The following is a 5,342-nucleotide window of genomic DNA, read 5'->3' as shown; positions in this document are numbered from 1 at the left end:
AGTAACAGACAAAACATACCCTGCTGACATCATAATTTCACTGAAACATTTCCAACACACACAAAACTAAGTGGGGGTGGAGTTTTTATCTTGCTCATCCCCCGCCAGTGGCAACAGGCACATCCAGCTGTTGTTTGTCTCCTGAAGCACTCCCTTTGCACTTTGCTGGTCTCATCAGCATATGTTTGGAGTATTCTAATAAGTCCCTTGTGTTATGACCAAGGCTAGTGTCCTTTGTGATAGAATTTGTTCTGATTAAGATTTCCAAGAAGTTAGTAAAAATAAAAGAGAGTTTAGAGCAAATGCTTCTGAGGAATACATGTGTCCGCATTTGCCTTCCTGACAAAGTAGTGAATGGTTGCCATCTGTTATAAAACTGAATATGTAATTAAAGTCATAAACCAGACAATGAACATAAGCCATTAAGAAGGTCGACATAATAAGGCATATCAAACTCAAAACAAGATTTTAAAGTAATTTGGGTGATGAAGTAAAAAGTGTCATGTTTCCTGCTCCATCATTATGGTCTTAAGCAGAAATTATTTTGGCCAAAGCAGATTAAAAATAGTGAATCCATTTGTTTTCTTTGTAGAGGAAAACAGTTCCATCAGGGCCATCACTATTAATCTGCCTCATAACAAAATCTTCTCCCTCACTGAGACTCAGAGTCCCGAAGAAAATTAGAGGAAAGTTTTTTTTTTAAATAAGTGTTTTCTGCTTATATGACTAGGTAATCGGTACTGAAACCCTCTATTTTTGAGTTCCAAAAACAGGGTCATAGTAGTCTAACAGTTTAGTAATATAGTTTGGTAATATACTGTATATACTCATGTATATGATGAGTTTTTCAGCACATTTTTAATGCAGTTTTTGTGGTAAAATTAGGTGCCTTGGCTGATATTTGGGTCAGCTTATACTCGAGTATATACGGTAGTCATGCAATGAGTTAGAATTGACTCAATGGCAGTTATTTTTTTTTTATGTGTTACTACATAAATAAATCCCGCATGCTAATTAGAATGTGTGGTGGTTTGGGAGAAATGGGTAAAGTATAACTGTATGTTTTTTCAAAGTACCTTTTTTTACATAAAACAACTCAATCTGAAAAATAACCTAGTTATTAAAAAGTCTTTTTATTAGCAATAAAGTACTTAATTCAGCTTGGATTTAAGAGGTGAATATCTATTCTTAACCCCAGAATATAGGCCCAATCCTCTAAATAATAGTAACAATGCTAACTTCCAAAAAAGCATTTGCAAAATGATATAAATACCGAGAAAAGCACATTAAGATAAGTCTTAGCCTCTTGTTTTCCTGTAGGTCTTCAATCAATATATTTGACTTGTTTGTTTGTTTTTCTGTAAAACTAGAACATTGACTTGGTGATTTCCCCTTTCGTTTAGCGTCACAAGCATTACCCAAAGTGCCCTGATAGAAATGCTTGGCCACGTAGGGGACGGTCGGAGTCAAATCGCTGGAGCCGAGCCTCAGCTGCAGCAGCTGCTGAGTGCTGTGGAACACAGGGCTGGACAACGGACTAGACAATGTAAAATCGCCACATCCATCTAGAATTCTGAAAGGAAAGAAGGACGGAAGGAAGGAGCAAGGGAAAGGCAGGAGGAAGTAAAGGAAAGATGTGCCTAATTAAGGAATGTCTCCAAGTTCAAAATGATTCATTAAATATTGTTATATTTGGTGATTGTCAAGACAGCTCTGGTTTAGGGTGACCCCAAATACGCAGAGCAAAAGGTTGTCCGGTCTTTTGCCATCTTCACGGTCAATGCTATTCTCAAATCCAGTGTTTGGCACAGTGAGTTACAAGTTGGCTACTAAGTGGAAGGTCAGCAGTTCAAAATCAATAAATGGTCCATGGGAGGTAGATGAGGCTTTCTACTCCCTTAAGGATGTAAAGCTTGGGAAAACCAGAGGAGCAGTTCTGTCCTTTCTGAGAGGATCGCTGAGTGGGATCGATTGAGAGTATTAAGGCATTTCTCTGTTCTTGCTGTCGACTTCATGGATTTTTAGTTCCTTGGTGGCATAGCGGGCACTGCTGGGCTACAATCTGCAAGGTCTGAATCTTGAAGGCACCGGCTGCTCCTCAGGAGAGACACGGGGCTTTCTCCTCCCTTCAACAGGGTCGCTATGAGTCGGCATCAATTTGACGGCAGTGAGTTTATCTGTTTATGGGTCCTGGTCTAGTGTGCTCAGACTAGGTCTGATCTAGGTCAAAGTGATCAGTTTTCGTGATTTTCAAAAGTAGCTCATCCAGCTTCCCTTTGTTTGGTACACTCTTTCTCAATATTTGAAACAATGGCTGAAATTTTGTCATGATGCTATTTGAAAAGTTGTTTGTTTTTTTTTCATAAAATAGAGGGAGACTTGGTGGACAGGCAACAGATATTTCCCGGTCTTCCTCACTAACAAAACCCTGATTTTTTTTTCCAGAATGGCAACATGCCCAGTACAAACGAATCACCTCCCCAGACTGTCTTGTAACTCTGAGGCAGCCATGTGGCAAGGTTCTTCAGGCCAATGAAAGCACAAATTTACTAGAGAGAGTTTTCAGGAAAGCTATTGTTCTCTCAGTGGGGGGAAAAGATTAATGTGTCATTTATTTGTTGAATAAATTGTTGGCATGTATTCTTTGCTCTTCGCACTTCTTACCTATCCTGTGCATGAAATGAGGGCATGCTGGGGGAGAGACATGCCAGCCATCTTGGGAGCATGAGAAAAATAATCATAACCTCAGGATAGAAGACATGTGGAAAGAGCCTGTGTCTCTGAAAATATTTTGAATCCAGGATACTAGTCTTGGAATGCTTATCTTGTTGGACTTGTTCGAGGTGAAGAAAGAAGAATTCTGACTGCTTTGGCATAAACCAACCCCTAGCTGATAGAAAAGCCAAGATTTTCTTTCCGGTTGTCCTTCCCTCCCAAATGTCCGTGGATATTTTGGAATAGTGTGAATGAGGATGGTAGTTCACAGCTTCTGATTTATAGAAACCAAAATGGGGAACTGGAAGACACAGTATAAAATGGAATGAAGTTAAGACTGAGTTTAGGTAGACATTCACAAAAACAAACAGACTGTCTATGCTACATAGAGTCACTAATTCTTCTTCATATAAACTCAACTCCAAAACAGACTGCCACCGAGTCAATGTCAGCTCATAGTGACCCTAAATGACAGGGTAGAACTGCCCCCTGAATTTCCAAGACTCTAAGTGTACACAGGAGTATAAATTCCTGTCTGTCTCCCGCAGAGTAATGGGTGGTTTCCAACTGCAGACCTTGTTGATTGCAGCCCACCTTGTAACCAGTGTGTCACCAAGGCTCGGTCTTCCCATACAGTAGTACCCCTAAATGCAGCAGTGTTTGTGAGATTGAACAGTATGAACCAAGGCTGGCAGAGAGGCATGGAGAGAACCCGTCGGCAGGATTGCTTGAGAGATGGCAGCGGAGTAGTGATACAACATTTGGTAAGATAAGGAGTCAAGGAAATGATGGGAACTTCCAATAATTATAGACTCGGACCTTTTCTTGGGACCTTAATCATTTAAATTTAAAGCTCTGGTATAGTATCAAAGTAGAGCTTTTATTTAGGAATGTAAGTGGGGCATCTCAGACCAAACTAAAATTTATCATATATATATGATATATCTGATAGTCTCTTGGATATTTTTGATATGGAGGTTATATTTGTGGAGAACTGAGGTTGGCAATAAAAAGAGGTTGGAAGATGTGATTGCGCAATCCACGGAGGTGAAGCAGGTGAGGAGTAAGATAGAAGGGAACACAGATAGACAAGGTAATTTGAGTTCTAATGCAAATCTAGCCAGCCAGGCTGATGGCAAAGTGATCATAGCAATTAAAAGACATGACCTTGCCTGTCTCATCTTACTAAAGGATAGTGATTATGTCCATTACATTCATGGAATTCTGTGGTGGGACTAAAGAGAAAAATAATAGATTTACTTGCTACATTAGCACCGTGGTTCTCAACCTTCCTAATGCCATGACCCTTTAATACAGTTCTTCATGTTGTAGTGACTCCCCCAACCATAACATTATTTTCATTGCTACTTCATAACTGTAAGTTTGCTATTGTCATAATTCGGGCGACCCCTGTGAAAGGGCCGTTCAATCCCCGAAGGTTTCAAGACCCACAGGTTGAGAACCGCTGCATTAGCATTACAGATGTGATCCTGGGTCTCTAGCACCTCAGTAAAGACTTTTGAGCAATGCCAGGATTTCAAAAGGATAGACAAGCTGCCATTTCTTTTGCTTCCTAGAAACATACAGAGATATAAACCTTAGTGGACATGTTTGAATTAGAGATAACCGGTCTCATATCTGGGTTTGCTGCTTTTGTTGATTGGGCTTCCAGATGGGAGTGGGACTCAAGAAAGACAGCCGTTCCCTATCTACTCTACACTTGACTGCAAGAAGCCAGACAAGTGCCCTTTGAAACATCAGAGGTGAGGCGTGGGGCTGGGATCTGAAAACTCACTGGGTGGAAACCACCAGCCACTCCGTGAGAGAAACGGGACTTTCTGCTCCCAGGAACGGTGCAGCCTTGGAAACACACGATGTAGTTCTAGCCCATCCTGCGGGGTCAGTGTGAGTCAGCTTCGACTCAGGGACAATGCGTTTTTTTGTTGATTTTTAAAGGTATAACATAAGCTGAATTGTCATATGAATTCTGTGAGAAGTCCTATATTTTTGAAGTAAATCGAATGCCTTGATATATAGATATTCATCTTTTGCAAAAATTTCTTTGGGCCTGATAGACGTGGTAGAGGCTAGAAACAGGACACCGAGTCAATATCACGACAGTATAACCTGGGTCATTCATGAAGAAATGACCGATAGCTGACCCACTTATCTCAGAGAAGCAGTCCATGAAAAAGTCAAAATAAAATATAAGGAGTAGACCAGACTTCATGCTGAAATCAACTGAAAATTGCATAAGCAGGTGATTTTTGCCAGCAACAGGCCGATTCTTGCTTTACGGCCAGCCCTCTGTCCCCACACCTATGTTCTTGCAGAGAGTGTCCCATGACAGGTTGACTGAGAAGGAAGAAAACACAGGCCTGATTCACAGACTGCTGTTACTAGCACTATGTCGACATTTGTGGTGTTACAGTCTACTTGGGGTGGCTCTAAAGGACAAGGAGGACAGGAAATTCCTCCCCAAAGGCAAAACTGTCAGACACCACATCTTGTGGTTTTACTCTGCAATTATAAACTGAGACATAACCTCTAACAAGTTGAGAATTGACAGGGGAATACTAGACACTTGATGACTAGAATAATTGAGAATATGTATCTCTCACTGTCTT

Source organism: Echinops telfairi, unplaced genomic scaffold (assembly GCF_000313985.2).
Source record: "Echinops telfairi isolate 266 unplaced genomic scaffold, ASM31398v2 ScPeMD7_14;HRSCAF=57, whole genome shotgun sequence".
NCBI lineage: Eukaryota > Metazoa > Chordata > Mammalia > Afrosoricida > Tenrecidae > Echinops > Echinops telfairi.
Note: the sequence above shows the minus strand (reverse complement) of the source record.